The following is a 24,495-nucleotide window of genomic DNA, read 5'->3' as shown; positions in this document are numbered from 1 at the left end:
TTTATTAATAAGTTACAACACTCTTTTTCAGGCTCACTCACTTATTTTATATAACAGTACATGCAGAGATATAATTCCGGACTTATGTTACCTTTATTAATGGGTTACTACACTCTTTTTCTGGCTCTCTGACTTATTTTATACAGCAGTATATGCAGAGCAATTATTCAGGGCATTTTATGGCTTTATTACTGGGCTACAACACTTTTTTTCAGGCTATCTCACCTATTTTATATAACAATACATGCAGAATAATTACTAATCTGCCTGGTGGCGCAGCCTATCTGCATAGACTTGCTGATTTGCAGCATGGACACTTGCAGCTGTGAAGTAAATGAAGGGATATTGAGACATACCTATCCATTATATAGACTAAATTAGCATGTCTTACATACTTCATTCCATGGCTACCTACTCAGGCATCTTGCATGTCACAGGCCTCCTGTATCCATCGAATCAGTAGGTCCTGCTTCTGTCTCTTCAGGTCTGCATGGTGGTGATGGACCTGCTCACCAGGCCGAGGGATGCCTGTGGCACTGGTGAGATCATGAGCTAACCGGTTCCAAGCCTCTGCTTTGTACTCCTTCCATTGGAACTGGCCCTGCAGGAGTCTTGACTCATGATGGTGGACAAGGAGCCAAACCATGTATTTTGACTCCTCGATGCCCCATCATTGCTCTTGAAAGCGAGTACCCACTCCAGCACCAGCCATTCTGACTGCAGATGGGAGCTACAATCAGTTATGGTGAGTATTCCCACCTATGGAGCTTAAATATGCTGTATTTCCTGCACTTTTTTGTGACTGGCCATTTTTGAAAATTCTCGGCTGACTGCAGACCTGCTTAGCAATGGTTAATCTTCCATTTACAAGTATATGTATGTTAACTGTGCATGTTTATCTTAAGCTGTCATGGCTTAGTGGTTCAGTACTTTGATTATAGTGCACAGTGTCCCTGGTTCGAACCTTGTCATAGCTTTTTATTTTACTACTGTCCAGACAGGCTAGGGAGTATGTCTGCGTTTAGGCCACTTTGCACTGCGTTGCTCCACGTTGCCCGACAGTACGCTGGTTAGCGCAGCACATAGCTCCATGCAAAGGTATTGCGCTAATCAAAGTGCTACTTAGCTATACGCAATGATATTGCGCTAGATAAAACCTATCTATGGGCAATTTTATTGCGCTAGGTAAAACCCTGCTTAGCTATGGGCAATTTTATTGCACTAGGTAAAACGCTGCTTAGCTATGGGCAATTATATTGCGCCAGGTAAAACTCTGCTTAGCTATGGGCAATTATATTGCACTAGGTAAAACGCTGCTTAGCTATGGCCAATTATATGTCAATATCCTCAATGCTGCTCACCTTCTTATCTTTATATGTATACATTTTGTTCACTAATACATAGGCCATTTCAATGCTTTTTAATAAGATTTCATTCATATATGTCAGGAATTATTTTATATACTAATTTAAAACATAAAATAGACAGGAGAGTGGTGGGACTAGAACCGGGAATGCCTCCTCTTTGTGCGAATGCTCTACCACTATGCTATTGCTATTTGGCTTGATTTGTATAAGCATTTCTTATTATGCTCTTCGATGTCAAAATTGCTAATTGCAGCTAAGCAATGGGCACACCCGCGGAAACACGCACAAATACGGGCAGCTATATTGGGAATTATAAAAAAAAAAATTAGTTTACATTTTACATTTACAAAGGGATTTAGTATGTGGGGATGTGTACTGTTTGCTATGTGTACATTTCAGCGGACTCGCTCATTGCATTTGTCTTTTTCACTTTATATGGTTGCAGGGGCATGGATATTTGGACTGCTCGGCAGTCCGACACACCCCCTGCAGTCTTACATGCTCTGTGTAAGCCTTCCAGTTGAGTCAGCGCCCTCATGCATATACATGACGCGCTGACGTCGTAGTCTTAATGGCAGTCTCCGAGTAAGACTTGGTTAGTCTTACTCGGAGGTTTACTGAATCCCGGCCATAGTGTTACAATAATATGTTTAGACTCAGAGTTGTAGGAACTAGGAAAAAATGTTCATAAAAGTTTTGATTTTCTGATAAATCGTTGGGAATTATATCAGTTGATAATGCCAGGCAGGTCTATATTAGAACACTGAAGTTTTAAAAATTTGAATGTTCTAATATTGACCCCTATTCAGCAAAGAGAAAAGCTACAGAAAACCAAATTTTTTCCTAGGGAAAGAATTTGGTTGACCGTTTCTGTTGCTTTGCTATTTTCAGCGCTGTGGTGGAAAGTTACAGGTCGGGTTCAGGTAAGTGTGCAATTGGGTGCGGGTTAGGTGAGTTAGGGTTAGGGCGCTGGTTAGGTATGTGTGCGATTGTGTGAACGTGAGGGTTAGGGTGGGTTAGGTGAGTTAGGGTTAGGGCGCGGGTTAGGTATGTGTGCGATTGTGTGGACATGAGGGTTAGGGCACGGGTCAGTGTGCAATAGTGACGGACCTTAGGGTTAGGGTTTGGGTTAAGATAAGTGGATAGTTAGTGGTGTATGTACAGTTTAGTGTAGGGCTAGATGCCAGATTTTAGGTTTATGTGTGTGGATTGCTGTGTGTTTGGTGTGCTTGTGTTGTGTGTATGGGTTTTTGAACAGCCAATTTTTTCCCTAGGAAAAAATTCACTGTTCTGCATGTCTGATGTTGTCAGCGTTTGCTGAATAGGGGTCGATATTAGAACATCGATGTTCTGAAACTTCAATGTTCTAGTATAGACCCAATGCCAGACATTAGACTTTCATGCTTCTCATTATGCAGAAATTACAGGTTAATGCAAGTCCTATTGTTTTAGTAATCTTTTTAGTAAATTAAAGTAATAGTTAAACATTGTCCTTGATTTTGGGCATTTCAACCCCCCATTTGCTTTAACTTTGTCCAGAATTCTTGACCAAATTGAGTAAAGAAGTTAAGCTATATGCCTAATGGTCACCTTGGATATCAGAGGTGTCTGCCTTCACATTTGCGTTTATAATGACTACTGAAACCTCATCAGATTCTAAGAAGGGTCTGCTGTTACCAGTTTATCTCCTTGCTTATTTTGTTCAGCTATTGCAGCTAGGATTTTCACTAAGTGCCCAGCACCAGTAATAGTGTACTACAGAACAAAGGACATTCACATTTTCCTGTATCTGCATGGCTGCCTCATTCATGCACTGTCACAGGAGGAGGAGGAGAAGGAAGAGGAGGTGGACAGGACCCTGCTGTTCTCCATGGGCTGCTTCTGAAGCCTTGGGTTTTCTTTCAGCATTCCCAAGTCAAGCCTTCAACCCTTCTAAATGAGTGACATTCCTAGGCGACACTTCTGAACTCAGTCACATTATCCCGTCCTTTATTCCAGAGGTAACTTACCCTCAACAAGACCATTCATCTTCTTATCTTCTTTTCCAGTCCTCTGAGGCTGCTGTTCATTTCTTTTTTAATAGTGCATACTACGGCTGGAACAGGAGACAGTGTAATATTGGGGGCTGCTTTAAACTGTTCACTTCTAACAGAGCTTGCTCAAATTTAATAGTGTAGCAGTTCAGCTTCTTAGTTTCAGATGGTAGTCTTAATTGGGATTTTTGATTGCTAATTTATCAAGGAGAGTCCTCACATGAGCACTCATGGCAATTGTGTTCACAGTCTGAAAATTTCTTCTACTATTACATGGCAAGTTCATATGTTTTTTAAAATATAGGGAATTATCTATAAATAAATCTATTGAATTTAATTCCTTTTTTACTTGAACTTGTTTCTTTAAAAGCTCAAATTGATTTAATTGTTTTTTAATTATTTAATTGTTTGATTAGGCTTGTTATAAATGTGTTTGTGAATTTACTGTTTCTTGTATTCTGACGAAGTCTACGGATGAAAGCGGACAATAAACTACAGTACGCTAAGTTTATTTTTTGCCTCTTCTTGGTGCTTTGTTTTTGGATTATTTGCGAGATTTTTTGTTGTGACCTTTATTCGCCTTCACCATGGCTGAGGTAATTGATGATCCACTTCTTGGATTATCTATTCATTCCACACCTACAATAAAAGAAACTAATCCTGTCAATATTGGCACTTTGTTGGTGAACGCCTTGACGGATATTCAAAATTCATTAAAATTCCTGGTAACTAGAGCCACCGAGCGTGAACGTGAACCAGATGATGACAACGTACGTGATGTACCACTGCATACGGGAAGTGCTGCGGCGAATGCCTCCAGTCCCATTGGTAACTACGACGAAATGGATACCATCATTAATATTGAGAACTTTGAAACTGTTAAACCTAAGCCACAGCGGCAATTAAAACAGCGAAATGGCAAAAACGTCTATCCTGTGGAAGTCGGGGGGCATTACAAGTCCGTGAAAGAGCTGTTTGAATACGCTGTGAATCCTTTTAGTTCTGCAGGTGAGCATTACAAGAATGTCAGCAATGCTGACCTAAATAAAAAACGAGATATATTGATTAGACTGTTAAAGCGTTATCGTTCTCTTGAATTAGAGAACAGTTACTTTTCACGGTGTATTGAGTTGGACATTGTTCCAAAAGGACTTAGGTTCTTTAAATGTCCTAATGGGGTTTTTGTACATGATCCGTTGTTCAAAGTGCTCATTGCCTTTTTTAATGATGCCGGTTTGCGGCTGTTACAATTACTAATTGATAATAATTGTACAAAAATGAATGGTTTAAAGGAAGAGATCATTCATATTGAAGGTAGTTTGAAAAGTATGGTTTCGGCTGAAACTTTTGATGATTTTTTTTGTTCCATTTGGGATGAATTGGAACAACATTCAGCAGAAATTATAGGCAGAAAGCAGTCCAAATTAGGGCGTGACATTAACGCCTATCAGAATAATGTTGCTTACGATAACTTTGTCAATAAAAACTATCAGACCAATAACTTTAATGTGAATGGCAACAGAAGATACCAACAGTATCCACCAGTCAATGACAACAGGAAGACCTTTAGTAGCATTGTTTCTACAACTGATTCGACTGGACTTGATAAAAACGGTTTCATCAACTGTCAGAACACTGGTGTTTTATCTGTTGACAATAGTGACGGACTTTCCCTTGTTCACCAATCTAATGGTGGTGATATCTGTGATAATGCAGGGGATGGACATATCACTACTAACATTACTGACTCTGATAATGGGACAAGTGACAAATTTAAAAAGAAAGCTGATGTTGCTTCAAAATCTGGCGTGAACAGTTCATCTTCTTCTTTTTTCACCAAGAAGGGACAGAGCAGCACGCATTCTGTTCTAACCAGAAGCCGGACTTTTCTGGCTTCAAACTCTTCAAGCGACGAAACATAGACAATATCAATGAAAAATTTTCTATCATTAATTTAACTAATTTTGAACTTTCCAACAGTGAAACCAAAATTCTCAAATATGGTTTGAACTTTGTACCTAGTATAAGAGCTGATTTTAGTAAAACTATAGTTGATATAAAAATTTATACACGGAAATTAAATCTGTTTTATTTGATGAATGATATTCCTATTACGAACAAGAATTTAATTAAACCTTCGAGTTTTACTCCACCACTGCAGCACACCATTAAAGTATTTGAAGAATTATGTACAGAAGAAATTAGACAGGCATTGGCTAGTAGAACAAAGGGTTCTTACAATTTAAGTGATGAGGAAAGGATGGCTTTGCGTAAACTTAGATCTTTGACCTCTGAACTGAGGTTCATGAAAAGTGATAAGGGTGGTAACATTGTGATATTAGAACAAAAGGCTTATAGAGAAAAAATGTTAAGTATTTTGGAAAACAATGAAGAATATGAAACCATCAGTCTTCATGAAATTTTGTATAAACAACGATTAATTTATTCATTGTTATACGATGCTTTAATGTCAGGTTACATAGGTTATGAACTATATGACTTTTGTATTGTGCATGAACCCAGAATAGGTGTTATCTTTGGAATACCAAAGACACACAAATCATTAACTGACCCTCCACTTAGGCCCATCGTGTCATCTCCACATTCCATCACTGAGGGCATTTCGCTTATTGTTGATGCTGTTTTAGGACCCTGTTTGTTCAATGAAGATTCATATATCAGGGATTCTTGGCATTTTTTGGAAAAATTTAACATGTTTATTAAAAATAATTTTTTTGATAAAAAAACACACATACTATGTACCATTGATGTTGTTTCGCTATATACCTGCATACCTCATCATGAGGGTGTAGAAGTAGCCCGTTGTTTTTTAGCCAAGAAGAACTGTGGACTCACTAAAAATGCTATTTCTACCATTTGTGGGTTCCTTGATATTATTTTAGATAATAATTTTTTTCTTTTTGAAAAAACTTTTTACAAACAGAAGAGGGGAGTAGCTATGGGCTCTGCTGCTGCTCCCGCCTATGCCAACTTGGTTTTGGCGTGGTGGGAGCATCAGCATTTGCCCACACTACGGGACAAATATAACATTCCCTTTTTTTGTCGATTTGTAGATGATTTATTGTTTATTATAGAAGGTGACATCAATGTAGTTAATAATTTTCTGATCGACATTAATGCTTTTTCTAGTTATTTAAAATTCACTTTAGGTAGTGTAGGGTTGAAAATCAATTTTTTGGATGTACTCCTATGGTGGGATGAAGAAGAAAATAGGTTTCATAGCAGCATTTATCGTAAGGATTCATTTACCAATAGTTATTTACATTACAACAGTAATCACCCCAGGCACATTGTTAAAAACATACCACGAGGGCAGTTCATTAGAGCTAGTCGTTTGACCTCAAAGAACTGTCTTTTACAAAGGGAATTTGATTTCATTATTGATTTGTTCATAAATAGGGGATATCCCATATGTGAATTAATTAATAATAGTAATGACATTATGATTAAAGCGTTCAACAGAATATCAGGCATTGTTAAATTATAGTGAATACAACAATCATCATGTGGGTCGTCCAACAATACCAATATTGAACACAGATTGGTTTGTTCTTTAGATATGACTGTTGATAGTGAACATATACAACAAATCATTAAAAAGAATTGGAGAGTTATTAGGGGCATTCTGAACTCTTTGATTTTAGGAAACAAACCATTTTTGTTTCTAAAATGCTTTTAATGTTAAGAAGGCTTTACAATTTGTAACTTCAAGATATTACTAATACTATTTCCAATAGAAGAGGGATGCATTGTTGTTATGAATGCAACATGTGCAGATATATTCTCGAAGGACCATACATTTGTCTCGAAAATTTTGAGAAAACTTTAGCGTACCTTCCTTTGTGAATTGCAACACGAAGGTGTTGTATATATTAGCATTTGTTCTGGATGTTCATGTTTTTATGTAGGTATGACCAGTAGAAGTTTAAAAATACGCATCAGGGAACATATGTATGCCATTAAACATAAAGATGACAACAACACTTTATTTAAACATTCTGTTGTTTGTCCTTCATTTAAAAAGTTTATGTTTTCTGTTTTGGAACTTGTTCAACCTGATTTAAGAGGGGGAGATTATAAGAACTACTTAGAACAGCGTGAAACATTATGGCAGATCAGACTTAACTCTGATGTCCATCCTGGTCTCAATGACATGATCAATGTCAAATGTTTTTTAAAATATAGGGAATTATCTATAAATAAATCTATTGAATTTAATTCCTTTTTTACTTGAACTTGTTTCTTTAAAAGCTCAAATTGATTTAATTGTTTTTTAATTATTTAATTGTTTGATTAGGCTTGTTATAAATGTGTTTGTGAATTTACTGTTTCTTGTATTCTGACGAAGTCTACGGATGAAAGTGGACAATAAACTACAGTACGCTAAGTTTATTTTTTGCCTCTTCTTGGTGCTTTGTTTTTGTTTTTTTTTAAGTTCATAAATTCAGTGATTCCTCTACTTGAAAGCACTTGGTGGCATATCTGTCCACCTTAAAGACCACCCACCCATACATGTGCATTTCTTTTATATGTGGCATCACTTGCCATCACCTGATCTGCAGTCACTGTGTTTTTCAACACTTGATATCTAGTTAACGTGGTCACCTTTTGGTCTTTGGCACCTTTTCAAGCCCTGTTCTACAGAAAATGATTACATTATTTTCCCACTCATATCACAGTGAGGATTTCACTGCCACTGACTTTTTCTAGTGTTCTAAAAGTTCTTTGTACTACATTACTTACACCACAACCAAGTTATTAGCCAGTACAGTGTCTTCTTTTCTTTTAGACACCATCTTGTCTTTGTACTGCCCTTTTGGAAACCTTCTGGCACTCCTATTATCTGACGACTGGTGATGGTGATGGTGAGTTAAACTATGGTCTACAGTGCAATGCATCAAAAGGCTCTTAAGGGCTCTTAAACATTTATTTAATTTAAAAAACTGAAAACTACTTTATATGACTAGAGTGTCACTTGAAAGAAAATACTCAACAAGACTGACTACCAACAAGAATTAAGGTTTAGAGCTTTTGTTCTTTATTTATTTTAAAGAACTTCTTCCGAACAAGTTAATTTAAATTTTCTGCCTTTAAGTACTCAGTCGTAAAAATCATGTGATTCACTCAGACTGACATTTCACAACTTCATACTGTTAATATCTTAAAATACTAAATAATTATAAACACAAATAAGATATTTTGAAAAACTTAAAACTCAAAGAGGGTGAGAACTGATTAGCCATATTACATACTGATCATAAGAATGCTCTTCCTATACAGAAGATTACATGTATAAATTTTAAGAAGTTTTCATTTTCGGTTTTAGATACAGTAATTATGGACTTTAATAAGGATGATATTAATAATGTACTTGAAACTAAAGAAGTAAGATGGCAATTATGGTTGGCAGCAGAAAAACTGTTAGGTCTTAATGAGACTGTTAACATCAGATGCTTATTAAGTACACAATGTATTTAAATGTATGTTTTTAATGATTTATATTTACCATCGATTTTCATGTTTTTATGGAGGTGCAATGGACCCTGGCCTGCTCCTCACTTTCCCAAGGTGTGAAAGTCAGCTTGTTTACCCAGGATGCTTGCGTACAGTCTCCATGGTCTCCGTCATGGAGAAAATGCCTGTATGTAGGGCATGCGCCCATATATGTGCTAATCCCTGTCTTCCCTACAAGGATGGGCATGTCTGTCCTCAGTGTCATCAGGTTTCCAAGCTTCTAATCATATTCAAGTCCCCAGAACATAAGCAGAGCTTTATCCCTAAATGCTGCTGGTGCAGAAAATAGACAGTATTTGTTTGAAGTATAATAGTGAGTAGGACATGGATAGCTACATCTAAGAAACTAATTGCAAGCGATTAAGGCGTATGACATTCCTTTGTTTAGGTTCTAAAAATGCTGAGTAAAGGATGGCCATTAGCAAATAGATGAAATAAAGCTAAAGAAAAGGACAAACTGATGCTGTTTCTAGTGGCAGTCAAAGAGCAAAATATTACGGCAATCTTCTGAAGAGACTCCACAGTAAATGATCATCTCAAAACAATGTAGTCTTTGTTCTCATAAAAGTATTTCAGGGAGGCCATATCCTTTACTGTATTATAATGCAAAAATTGTGCCAGTGTAGTAGCTTCCATCATGCTATTTTGGGGTATAACAAATTAGCAAATAATAAGGATCACTTAGGGTGTATGAGATGTATTGAAGTAAGTACAGATATGAAAAAAAAAAAAACACTTGATCTATCAGTTTTTGGCTGCAGTTGTCATATAACGATGATTAATCAGAATATTAAATATTGTGGTACAGGAGGAGAAGGTTACCACACACACTATAGACCCAGTCTCACATAGTACCATTACAACCTCAAATCATACACATAAACACACAAAGACATACTCGGAGGCTCTGATCAAAAATCTACCAAAACAGCAGAGGCCACCAAAGCAGACACCCAAACAACCACCACCTCAGAACACAACACCCGCAACACATAGACCTCACAGTCAGAGTGTCAAACAGTCACAGCCCTTAAGGCCAAACACAATGCCAGACACACTAGTCATTGGTGACTCCATAGTCAGACACACTGATGTCCCGCTCACCAGACTGAGTAAGGAGAAGGTCACAGTAAGCTGCCTGTCGGGCGCTAGAATCCACCACATAACAAGCACTCAGGTCTCTCAACAGCAGGTACAAATATGACTCAGTCATTGTCCATGCTGGTGTAAACGACCTGAGACGCACCTCTTTGGACTACATGAAAAGAGACATTGAGGAGCTCTCTGATTATGTAGCCCAGGCAGGTATGACTCTGACCTTGAGCAGTATCCTACCTTCACCAAGAATGATGCCACAATACAGAGATAAGATGATCAGCTTTAACAATTGGCTTAAACACTGGTGTCATTCAAAGGGGATCCAGTATCTGTCTGCCTGGGATGACATGCTGGACAAGCCACGCTGCAAGAGGGACGGCTTGCACCTGTCACCCTGGGATTCCGGATATTGGCAAAGGCTCTTGCCACCCCATAGTGCCTTTTAGGCAAGGCTCAAATTCTAAACCTACCACCCTAGAACACAAAAAGGAAAAAACTAAGGGTAATGCTGCTCAATGCCAGAAGTCTAAATCTCAAAATGCACGCACTCGAGGCCCTTCTCAGTATGGAGAACATCGATGTCTGTGCTGTGACAGAAACCTGGTTCAAGGCTCCTGAGAGCACCCCAGCTATCAGGTTTACCTCATATCATGCCCGCCCCAAAATCCGGACAATACCAAGAAAGGAGGGGGTATCCATATTCATCAAGGACACCCACACCTCAAGACTGGTGGCAATGCGATGCATCGGAGACCATCCAGGTGCAATTAACCATAGGCAAGACTGCTCTGCAAATTGTAGCATGTTACAGGCCACCCTCACAAACTCAGGAAACTCACATGGCCTTCCTGAAAACACTAGAGGGATAAATGTATCACCAAACACCATCATACTAGGTGACTTCAATTACCCTAATATAGACTGGGAACACTACTCAAGCCCAAACACCCTAGCCCAAAAGTTCCTGGAATTCATAAACTCAAATGCCATGGAACAACTAGTCACCATCCCCACAAGAGGAGATAACATACTTGATCTCATCATCACGAACATGGGAGCACAATGTTCAACACCGGAAGTATACCCCTCACTGGTGAGATCAGATCACAACTAATCTCGCTGGAGGTCCTCATCCCACCCCCACCTGAAATAAAAGACCACAGTAAAGAACTTCTCAAAAGCCGACTTCACACTTCTAAAGACTAGTGTGGTCTCCTTTCAGGCCCCGAAAACAATACTCAAGCCGCTGAATCACTTACAAACGCCTTCTACCAGCACCTGCAGGACTGCATGGATAAGGCAATCCCAAGCAAAACAAAGACTCTTTGTACCAAAGGCAAGCGTCCAGTCTGGTGGACCCCAGCCATAAACAAACTCTACAACAAAAGGAGGAAGCTACTACAAGATAGAGCAAAATCCTTAAAAGGTAAGACACCCTTGATCACTATAAGTAAAAACTAAGAGCTCTCATAAAATCATCCAAAGCAAATTTCGAGAGAAAAATAGCTAAAGACTCAAAAGACAATCATAAGGCCTTCTTTAGCTATGTTAGAAACCTAGGAGGAAACTCCCAGATATGCTCAGAACTAGTTCAAAATGATGTGAAGATTACTGATCCTACAGACATTGCCAACATACTGGCTGACAGGTTCAGTGCAAACTTCTCCCCTCCCCAAAAGGAGAGATATCTATACCAAATGAGTGCAGCCCCCAAACATCTCCAGCCCAAGTGAGAACTGCTCTCTCCAAAGCAAAAACACAGCATCCATGGGACCCGATGGTGTCCCCGGCTGTGTGCTCCACGAACTCAATGAGGAATTAAACCCACAGCTAGGACAGCTGTTTAATCAAAGTCTTACCTCTGGATCCAGGAGTGGCGCACTGCAACTGTGGTCCCACTTCACAAAGGCGGTGCCTCCACAGACCCTGGAAATTACCGCCCCATTAGCTTGACAAGCCTTATCTGCAAAGCCATGGAGAGTATCATAATGTACCTCATAAATAAAGACATAGGAATTTGCAGACTTTGGATCCAACCCAGTTTGGCTTTGTCAAAGGCAGATCATGCCTTTTAAACTTGGTTGACTTTTTCAAACAGTCACCAAAGCCATTGATGAGGGAAAGGCAGTCCATACAGCCTACCTCGATCTGGCTAAGGCCTTCGATACAATACCCCACTCGGGTATCATTGAAAAACTCATCAGCTTAAATGTTAACCCATACATCACAAGATGGGTTGCAAACTGGCTGAGTGACAGAACCCACAGGGTCAGAGTTGCTGGCGCCATGTCAGACTCAAAGCCTGTCACAAGTGGTGTCCCACAGGGCTCAGTCCTGGGCCCACTCTTGTTTGGCATCTACTTTTCCGAAGTACAAGCAAACACAGGAGGGTTATGGCTGACAAAGTTTGCAGATGACTGCAAACTGGGCCATAGTAGAAAACACATCTGACACAGATATCCTTCAGAAGGGTCTCACAGAAACGGATAACTGGTGCCAGAGCCACGGCCTAAAGTTAAATGCCAAAAATGCATAGTCATACCCTTCGGGAAAACAAGGTTACCCCTAGCTACCAAATAGGTGGCAATCCACTGAGCACAGAAGAAGTTATCAGGGACCTGGGGACCCAGGTTGATAGTAGTCTGTCATTCGACACCCATGTAGCTAAAGTAGTTAGAAAGTCCTTCTACATTGCCCACCTTATCATGAAGGGATTCTCATCTAGATCAAGGGAGGTCATAGTCTCCCTTTACTCATCACTCATCAGACCAATGATTGAGTACAATGCCCCATTCGAATGTATCTGACCCGACACTTGCAGCAGCTGGAGAGGCCACAAAAGTTCCTCACCAAAAGGATAAAGGGTCTCAAAATCTGTCCTATGCTGCCCGACTGAAAGAACTCCAGCTCTATTCAGTCGCTGCTCAGAGGTGACCTTTGCCTAACATACAAGGCCATGTCAAACCCAGATTTGATGAATATGCTTCACCTCAAAAATCTAGATCCATCAGAGCCACAAGGGCGGGAGACTTAAACCTCGACACGGCTATTAATAGGACGTGCTGGAGAGATAGATTCATCACCCAAAGACTCCCTATGCTGTGGAACAAAATCCCGGTACATGTGAGGCAGAGCACCTCGCTGGCCTTGTTCAAGAGAAATCTTGACCAATGGATGGGAGATCGCAGATATACCCCAGGAATTACCTCAGTGTCACTGCTCGACAGAGGCACAGCAAAATAATGGGTATAGTTCCCCATACTAAAGGGGTGGCGTAAGCCACAAAACAATGGGCTAGGCTTATAAATGCCCTTGGGCAGATAGCCTAGTATGAACCTATGAACCTATGAACCTATATATCTTTCTTTAGCATAGATTATATATATTGCAGTAGGATGTCATTACATTGTCTTCAATAAAGTCATGATCCGTGCTTGGGGTCCATTTGACATGTCTCCCACTTATCTTGTAAGCACTGTCTGCATGACATTTACCTTCATTATAAAGGCAGTCTGGTGGAATGACTGTCTGGTAGTTGTCCTAAAGGATGAAGGCTACGAGCTGTTTATCAGCTGCTTCCTGTATTTCAGGGATTTGATTCCCTTAATCTCTATTTGCCTACTGCATGACTGAGCAAGTCATTTAACCAGACGGTGCTCTGGGGCAATTGAAAAAATTTGGCAAGGCAACTCAATGGTGTCTTGCATGTTTAGTAACTCTACATGTCTCATTTTGCGGTATGATCTGCCCTTTCCCCTTGGCTGGACATATTTCCCAGTGTTCTGCACACTTGCACATACTGGCAGCCAAACATGAATTGTAATTATATGTAGAATTTTATTGGATGCTTTCTACCTAGGTAGGTGATGTACTCAGCATTTACTGACCTTTTACCATGTTCAGTTAGTAAGACAAATACACTGTTTTGTTGCTATCACATTTTCACTGTAAACCAGTGCTACCTTTAGTCATTTACCTCACTATTTCATATTCAATAATTTATGGCTAAGTAAGAAATTACTCTGTTGATTTCCACACAACAGGGGTTAGTTTATCATTTTTTAAGTTACTTTATTTTATTTTGTCTCTGTACTGCTTGAAATAGTTTGAATACAAATGACACAGTCTGTTAGTATATTATCATAACCTTATCCTCCAGAATTTATGAAACACTTTATTTACTGTCAACATGTTCAGTGACAGAATCTGCTGTGCCTCTTAGATTTCACTACCTTAAATTTTAAAATTCCTTTTAGTGTGAATAAAGAGGTTAGTCTACATTTTTAATGCTTTACTGGATGAGACACATTCAGCTGTTTATCAGAAGACCAACAGTTGGCAAAATGCAGTATTTGAAACATTGTAGACCTACAGTACTTTAGATAACTTTTCCATCAGTAAGGTATAATCACAGTAACAAATTAATTTAAGGTTTAGTACACCTTTAACTACACTATGCAGTCTTTGAGCAGATTAGACACTGAAGGCAGTTTGTAGCATACTGACTGAATGTAATATATTTCACTTAGTGTATGAGTCTGAATTTTCAGCTGTGGATTATCAATTTAACAATGTTTTGAAAGCTGATGAAATTACTTCTTGCCCACCAGTAAAACACATGCATGCAAACCGAGTCTTGTTAACCTTCATTTGGCACATACTTAGTAATGTAATGAAACAAATTATTTTACTCTAGTGACATAATTTATTGCAAGGGGCTCAGTATTATTTCATTCGCAGTAGTGCAGCCATGGTGAATGTTCATTTTTCTTGTCCTACATTCATTTTGTGTAAGGTAATTCTGTTGACAGCATTGGTGTTTAAATTACTCACCAGTCATTTTTTGTTTATAAAACCCTTTATCTCCACAGTGGCATGCTGTGTCTAATGAGGAAATTATCTTTGGAACCCAGATGAAGCCATATGACTCTGTGCCCTTTCCATTTTAATAGCCCTTTCAAAATATGATGCTGTATTTCAGCAAACTATTTTTTCCAAGCCAGAGTAAGCTAGCAGGCAGAGAACAGCATTTTATGCAATTAAGAGTAATTTAGAATGTCAAAACACAGAACACAGCATGCACCTCTACTTCTTCTAAATAAGGTTGATATAGCAAAAATATTTCTCAGAAGTACATGTAATATGGCTCACTTTAGCAGATCATGTTAATGATAAACATACAGAAAATATACTGCTTTCATATGCACACATTTTAAAAAGTGGCATTTTATGAGAGCTACCTTCTCAAGAACTGAGCACTCTACTGTGTCATATTTTAACCTTAGACCCTGTATAAGTGCACAATTAAAAACCCATATGTGAGCTACGTCAACAGAGTACAAGATATTTTCTCTATACTCACCTTACATCATGTAACATTAAACCCATATCATCAGTCTACCTATTTCATCAAAGGCTAGACCTAGTTGACACTCGAAACCTAACCCTACAATCTATAGAAACAGTAAATACAAACACTGTATGGTATTCTAACTAAAATACCCAATTCTTCATTTAAAAAACGTCACTCACAAAGCATTACATACATAAAAGGCATCAATATTAAATCAACAAATCTAAATGTATACAGAATCACTGCATCCGCTTCACACAGAAAATCATACACTACAAAATGCAATAAAATCACTATCGCAACTGTAAAATCAGTTTAGTATATCTGAACAAACTACAGATCTTGAGAATGACATGAGTCCAACATTGCATCTGTTAGAATGCCTGGGATACCCTCTGTTTGAACCATTCCAGAAAAGGAAGAACATGTGACAGACAAGACTTAATTCACATTTTTTCAAGGTTCAATGAATTGACTAGTATCAAGTCTTTATTAAAATTAAGAATGATTAGACATTAACCATGTTCCTTGTATAACAACAGTGTAGTGTGTCTATATTATTATTATGTAACTGTATTTAATTCAGGATAGAACATATTTGTGAAGATCCTTAACTAGATAATACCCAAGAGGAATCAGTTGCATGATTTATGATTTTACATGCACTTATGTCAAGTTTAACATCACTGGTAAATAATGAAAATACATAATAGACCCACCCCCTGTTTTCATTGAGTATGGAAACAAGATGGCATTCTGTTAAGCTATGACTTCAGTGCAATTTGTAAGATAGCTCTTGAACTAGTTAGTTGTTTACATGCTTAAACCTAAGGTTTAGAGTCAAAGTTATAACTTTGTATGATTCAAACAAAATTTCTTGGAGATTTCAGAAGTCTAAAACAGCTGCAGCCACTGTCCTTTGTGTCTGTATGTAACAATATAATCAACAAGGTTGATAATGATTGCGTTGGTGTCATGGCTATGTCTAAAGCCATGTTACATACAAGAATGACTTATGCAGGAAGTCTCATAAACATAGCTCAGGCCTTATATACATTGTAGTGAAGTAACAGTTCCAGGTTATTCTGTTTATAGAAAGGACATCAAGGGAAAGTAGCATAATGGGTCATCATTATTTTTTGTACAATTCTCCCTCTGATTGTGAGAAGACTGAACACCAGACAGATATTGCTTTTGCAAGGACGTTAGTTGTTGTTGTTGTGTCTTTCGGCTTTTCCTGGTTAGGGGTCGCCACAGCGAAACATCGGTCTGCTAATGATTGGCAGTAGATTTTTACGTGCCGATTTGCCAGCCCTGATGCACAACCTTCAACGAAGGTACGCCCATTCACGCATGTCTCCACACAGAAGACGGTCTAGCTGAGAATCAAACAGGACAACATCTTACTGTGAGGCAACAATGCTACCGCAGCACCACCACCGCAGTTTTTGCAAGGACCTTAGTAATAGGCCTTAATGTACTTATTACTCAGTAATTATATACCTTATGTATGTTATTTCCTCTAGGTTAGGGGTTATCTTTCTATATTTTATACTTCTGGGGTGATACCTTCCTGTATACTCCTCTTATTAAGTACTGACTGGGAATATCTTATAAATTAAGTGATCATAGATTATCGATAGATGCTGACCTTTGCTTTTTGTATGCAGAAGAATACTCGTTATACTCTATTACATTCTTTGATTACAAGAGTGAATTTGTCTGTGCTTTTTTATTTCTAATTTATAACTTTTATTAACTAGGTTGTCTGAATGGTTTAAGGCATATTTTCAGAGCAGGTTTGGGAGTGCTGCCTGGTTTAAATGACTTCCTCAGTCAAACAGTAGACAAATGGAAACGGGAACAAACTAACAACTGTAGAGAGAGGCTCATGAGCCACTTATAGACTTAACCCTCTGTATGAAACTCTCAGATCTTTAGTCTCGAGACTCTCATTAGCATCACTTTTAACAGGTTGGGCACTGACAATTTGTCTATAGTTGTAGAGAAGTAATACATACATGTATTAGCAGTATATAAGTGTTATTTAGGTTTAGAAATATCACATCTTTATTCCTTTAAGATGCAGATTGGTTACAGCCTTCTAGAATCTGACTGGACTTTCTAGACTATTCTTCTGCAGCAATGTATAACAGTTTATATTTTGTCAGCCTTATCTGACATTGGCACTTGTTTTATATATGTCAATATTCATTTTTGTGATATTCCTGACCAGACTTATTGAATGCCTTCCAGGTCAGGTTTTGCTCATTATAACTTACTTTAGGGCTTTAATGAGTCACTCTGGTGTTCTACCTTCTCTACATCATGACAGTTTAGAGAGTTCAGCACATAGTGTTGTACAGATGAGCAGCAGTTTTTCTACACCAGTTATATAGATACAGCTGAGGCCAGTCAAAACAAATCTGATCCTTTTATACTTAATCAATCGATTAGTACACTATATATCAAAAGTGGTGAGATGACTGCTCAGATTATTTGCTTGGGTTTCAGCTATAAAACTGCTTGGAGATTTTATTAAAATTCAGACCACAAGGTATATGCTTATTAGCTTGCATATATATCTGTCTAGGTTACATATATGGTGGTTTTTATCTGGGTAGTTGTTCTCTTTGTTAATATTTTCCAATATTGTTAAATGTGTTTTTGAAGTATGCTACAGCTGTATGACATGTACTCTTCTATGAACTGTTCATTTCATTATGTACATATGATTACTGTTTCAGTGCTGTACTTGTTTACTGCTTTGCAGATGTGTGACTTTACTGTTAAACTGCTTGATTCCATGGGCTGAAAAGAGGAAGCCAGCCAGCCCACCTATCTGTTTAACAAGTACAAATTAATAAATAAATACATATTCTTGGTACCAGTCAGATTATCTGTTTTTGTTGGTGAGACAAATAATTGCATGTATCCTGGTGTTGCACAACCATTTATCATTTCTGTTTCTGACTACACTTCCATGGAATATTGAAACCACATAATAATACCATTTCATTATTGCAAGGATCCTCAGTCTAGCAGAGCAATTTGTTTAATTGATCAATTGTGTTGCTTAGTTTGAGGCACATGCACCATACCGTAATGGCATATTTGGACAAACATGTAAGGCTTCTCTTTCTGCAATATCTGGCTGGTGTTCAGTCTTCTCACAATCAGAGGGGAATTGTACAAAAAATAATGATGACCCATTATGCTATTTTCCCTTGCTGTCCTTTCTATAAACAGAATAACCTGGAACTGTTACTTCACTACTATGTATATAAGACCTGAGCTATGTTTCTGAGACTTCCTGCAAAAGTCATTTTACAGATACTAGCAGTCAGGTTTTGAGATCTAGGATTTTATTATGTATACTTTGGACATTTAAATGCATCAGAGCTATGCTTTTAGTTTCCTTATAATCTCTCTCCTGGCATGTTATTTTAGTCCATCTAATTATAGGCCTGCACTGCTCTCTATGCCATCAGCTGTTTGCAGCTTCACTGGGTAAGTGTTCAGTATATGTTTTAAGAACCTTGCAAATATCTTCATTCCAGCCATATTTCAAGCTACTAAGGAGCAATGTTTTCTCTTTAGAAGAAGGAAGTACTGTAGTGTTGTATGATAAGTAACTACATATCTTATTGAGAATATGTCACTCATAGGGTTACCACCTGTCCCACTTTGCAAGGGACAGTCCCTCTTTGGGCAGTTGTGTCCTGCAAAAATGTGAAAAAATGGCAAATGTCCTGAGATTTTAGGACAAAATTATTTTCTATATTTTATGTCATAGTTGCATAAAACAGTTATTCTGTATCTGAAACACCTAAATGTTATAAGAAACAGAATAAGGAACTAAAATGCTACAAGAATAGACTTTTATTCAGGAAAAAAACTGAAGTTCTGTCCTTTGTACTGGCCATGAGTATGTTTTGCCCTGCAAAATCTGATGTTTGTAGCACAAATGTCCCACTTTGGGCATTTGGAAAGGTGGCAACCCTAGTCACTCATGAGTACTACTTACCATGCTTATCCCTTCCACTCATTTTTTTCTCAGTCCTTTTTTAAATATTGTTAAACTGAAAATGAATTATTCCATATTAATGCCATTTTCTATTGATTGTAATAGATGTTTCTGTATGTTTTTGTAGTATGTTTTTAGTATGATTTTTACTATGTTTTTTAACTGGAGCTTTTCTCCCCGGGCCTCCACTGAAAATGGATATGTATCCAGTTGAACTAGCCCGGTCAACAAATGTAAAATAAATAAATAAAAAAATATGCTGACAGGAAAGCTAATAAAATGTATTGCTCTGTATTAGAGATCTTTATGTAAAAGTTATACTATCTACTGCTGTCTGACACAGTGGTGTATGTATGACAAGGGAGTGATTATAGAAAGGTGTGAACTGACACTGTTGGCTGAGCCTGTTTTACGAATGACACCACTCGTTGATGGGATGGTGTTTGAAGAGAGAGCAGGATGAGCTAGTGTGACCTCTGACCATTTGTGTAGTTGAAAATTCCAAGTTCACATGTGAGATTGAGGGGCCTACAGAACCTGGGAGACATGTAGCTTGTGGATTACAATAACTGGTAAAGGTGAAATGACTTCTACAAAAATGCCCAAACAAGTGGGGAATGTGGAGAGAGACGAACGCTAGCTGTGTGGCTGCGGTCATCCTGTGTCATTAGAGAACCTGTTTGAAAGAATTTCATCTGAGCTACTCTTAAAAAAAAAAAAAGGTTTGTTCTTTGTTAAACTCCATTAATAGAAAATGAGCTCTTTGTTGCAGTGTGTCTTTCCCTAAATGTGTCTATTGGCAGGGAAAATGCATCCTATATGACCCTTTGTTGCTCTTGCTCAGATGCTGACATCTCATGTAATGTATACTTTGTAGAAAAAAATAGAGATATATGTAAACCTGGAAACTTGAAGAAAAGTCCAGATTGTGCTTGCAAAACAATCAGGGAAAAAATCTTGAACAAGGCAACATGCTGTATACAGTTTTTCCTACATATTCAACATTGCACTTAAATTTGAATAAGACAATAACAGTGCAAGAGAAAAGAGCTATCATCTTCACCATAAATTATCTGCTGGCTGAATGCTGGCATGCTTCTGTCATCCACAGCACATTTCCATTGCAAACATTTTATCACATATTTTAACGGTGTTCCTGCAATCATTTTCTTAAACTGCATAATCCAGAGGAGAATTCTGGCCACTATGTTTTTAAACATAAATAAATAAATAAACACAACATTAAATTATTAACTTACCAAAATTTACTTCTAGTCTCTGCATGTTTACATATGTGGTGTGGTTAGGTACACCAGTCTTTGTTGACTGAGAGTAAAGATCTTGTTTTCTCTAACCAAGATTTGTCCTATTCAGGACAAATTCGCTTTTAATTAGTTTATTCACAGCTGCACCACAAACAGATAATTAGAAGACACTTGTTCACTCTTGTGCTACAGTCAATGTATACAGCATGAATAAAATGTTGATTTTTCAAGCCTCTATCTGCACCACATTTATAGAGCTTATTTTTAGATTGGACTCTGTGCAAATGTTTGATTTTCTGATTTATAACAGATGAAAATGTGTATTATGGAAAGAGCTTGTTGACAGTAAAAGTCAATTTAATGAATATGAGAAGAGAAAGCTGCAATGTGAAAGTGTACGTTTTATGATGGCTCTAGAGTGCAGAAGAAGGGATCCTGGACTGTGACCCAGGTTACCCAGGTTCAGTTAGTGGACCTAGTTCGACACAAGTGACCCAGGTTCACTTAGTAAACCTGGTTCCTGAGGTATCAGCTTGGGAATAGGAGCGAGTAGCACTTTTTTAAAGAAACAATGTTTATTAAACAACAGTCCAAAGACAGTGTTTATAAAATTTAATTTTATAAATCCAGTGATCAAACATGGAGCATCCACAAAAGAAGAAGAAACAACTGTCTTTCTCTGAGTACTTCATTTCCATTTCCATCTTTAAACCTAATCTCAGCAATCCATAATTTAATGTTTAAGATTTCATTTGATCAGTTTCTACAGGACCATAAATTATTAATATTTTCCAAGACATCCTTTAGATAATACATGCATTATGCAAATGCTTAAGTATCTCAGTCTTGTTAAAAATTTAAATAACCTGTAATTCCATTTATTAAAGATACTTTCTTCAATTTTTGGGACACTAATTTCAAAAGACTGAACATGCAAGCAGCCTTATCTCTACAGACATAACATCCACAGATGTAATCACCTTAGTCATAGAAATAATAACTTTAGTCACAGAAGTAATCAATCACCTTAGTCACCAAAGTAATCACCGTAGTCTTAGAAGTAATTACAGAAGTAATCAATCACATTAGTTACACAAGTAATCATGTTAGTCATAGAAGTAATCACCTTAGTCATAGAAGTAATCAACTTAGTCGGAGAAGTAATCAACCACCTTAGTCACAGAAGTAATTACTTTAATCAAAGAAGTAATTACCTTAGTCACAGAAGCAATCACATTAGTCATAGAAGTAATCAGCTTAGTCACAAAGGAATCACTTTAATCACAGAAGTAATCAATCACATTAGTCACAGAAGTAATCACCTTAGTCACATATGTAATTACCTTAGTCATAGAAGTAATCACCTTAGTCACAGACATAATCAATCACAGAACTAATTACTTTAGTCATAGAAGTAATTACTTTAGTCACATAAGTAATTACCTTAGTCATAGAAGTAATCACCTTAGTCATTTTTTTCCAAACTATACACATGTTTGGGACCTGAATCTTTGTAATCTAGTAATCATCCATTTAACAAAAAAATGTTCTCCCTTTTGCCCTAATACAACCATGTGTGAGCTAAAACTTCCATTGTTATAACCTCTTGCATGACTGAATGTTCCAAGTTAAGAACAACCCACCATATTTTGATATCTACCTCTGGACTATTAAAATAAATTCCTTATAAGTTCAGCCCTTTACAGATGCATGTCTTCCTCTATTTTAAAATTGTAGGTTAGCACACAATCATTACCTGGCCTGTAGCCATTATATAACTGTAGGCTGAAACTCTCACCTTGATTTCCCTCATCTTTCCCATAATAATAACAACCAGTAAATGACATACAAGGATGTTGCATCAGCCATCCTTTGCCTTATATCTCACATCACATGATAACATCCTGAAAAGTGAGGAAGTCTATTTTATTTTATGCCCTACCAATACCCCCCATATACTGGCATGCAGTGACATCAAGGCAGATCTCTCTTTCTCTAGAACAATCTACCTGTGTGTTTTTTAAACAATTTGTGGATAGGCTAGTGTGACAGTTTCCATCATGGACTGCAGCCCTAGCCAGAAGCCTTTTCTCTCTCAATAGGATATGTTTTATTTTTAAGACTAGCTCACATTAAATTGTTTTAAACAAGTTCTATAATGACACAGGATAACTGCAACCACACAGCTAGCCTCCTTGTCCCTTTGCATTCCTCACTTGGATTAACCATTTTTACGGAAGTCACTTCAACATCACCACTTTAATGTAATCCACAACATACATGTCTATCAAATAAACAACCTTAGCTGATATTTTTACTAATATCAATCCAACCAACCCAAGTACGGCACAAAAGCACAAAATGCAAAAGTAACCCAGTAGCTGGCAGAAAAAAGTAAAATAATGACCAAACTTCCAAAGTAAACAATAAAAAGTTTAATAAGAACGTAAGCACTTTCACAGCAACAACAAGCCGCTTCATCAGACAATTTAAAAATGCAACAGTTGTACTAATATGTAATACAAAAACCTATCACAGCACGCTATCTTAGCGAACAGCTGATTAAAGTGACAGATGCAAAGAATACTCAATACATAAAATAATGACAGAAAAATAAAAACATGTACAACACAAAATAAAATATTAAATAATTCATAAAACATATATTACGTTTAGCCCAATAAAACACACACACACACACACACACATATATATATATATATATATATATATATATATATATATATATATATATATATATATATATATATATATATATATATATATTTATGTTACTAAAGATGTATGAATCAATAAAACTTATACACATACGCCCAGACAGTTAACAAAGGCAGTTCTTTACTTCAAACGTCTGGACTTCAACAACGATCTAAGGGGAACATTATCACTGAGCCCCATGGCCTGATGTGCCCCCAACCAAAGAATCCATTCCAACTCCACCACTTCAATACAATTCACTAGATCTCCCCCATGCGCATTGGGATGCACTACATAAAGGACCTGAAACACAAAAGAATGCATCAAGTCTGTGTTTAACACATGTTTTGCTAGGGCACTGAAATCGTGCCCTTTGCAAATACAATACGAGTGATCCCTGATCCTCTCCTTAAGACATCTATTGGTCTTGCCCACATAAAACTGAAAACAACGTTGACAGTGGGGAAGATAAACAACGTGCTTGGTGTTACAATTGGCACCGGTCTTAATACTCCATAAATGGTCCATCACTGGGTGTCTGAAAAATCTGGATTCATCAATGAACTGGCAATAATTACAACCATTACATTTAGAAGTGCCACTTATAAATACTAAGAGGGTGGGACACACCACATTTGGGGTAACATAACCATTGCTTCAAATTCCTCCTATTCCTGTAAACAAATTTGGGACCATGCTTTAAGATCTCTGAGAACCTATCTTCAACCTCCAGAATGTGCCAATCATTCCTGATGATGCCTTTAACATCTACTACCCCTTGTGCAAATGGCAATACAATCGGAGGACACTCACTCACAAAACGTGATGATTCCAAGGTAGAACTTCTCTGTGCGAAATACAGCCGAGCCCTTCCTTGCCGTTCATTCAGTACTTTAAGGCAAGCATGATCCACCTCAACTGCACTATACCCCCTAGATGTAAATTCACTTTTCAAGCTTGTCAGACTTCTGTCAAGATCCACCTGATCACTGGAAAGTCTGGACACCCTCAAGGCTTGTCCAGCAATGATGTGATGATCAGCATGTACTAGATTCCTTATGTTCCAAAATGTCTACATGGATCATGTAACCAGACAAGG

The sequence above is a fragment of the Protopterus annectens genome, chromosome 2.part1, assembly GCF_019279795.1.
Source record: "Protopterus annectens isolate FY-2018-M chromosome 2.part1, PAN1.0, whole genome shotgun sequence".
NCBI classification, from domain to species: domain Eukaryota; kingdom Metazoa; phylum Chordata; order Ceratodontiformes; family Protopteridae; genus Protopterus; species Protopterus annectens.
Note: the sequence above shows the minus strand (reverse complement) of the source record.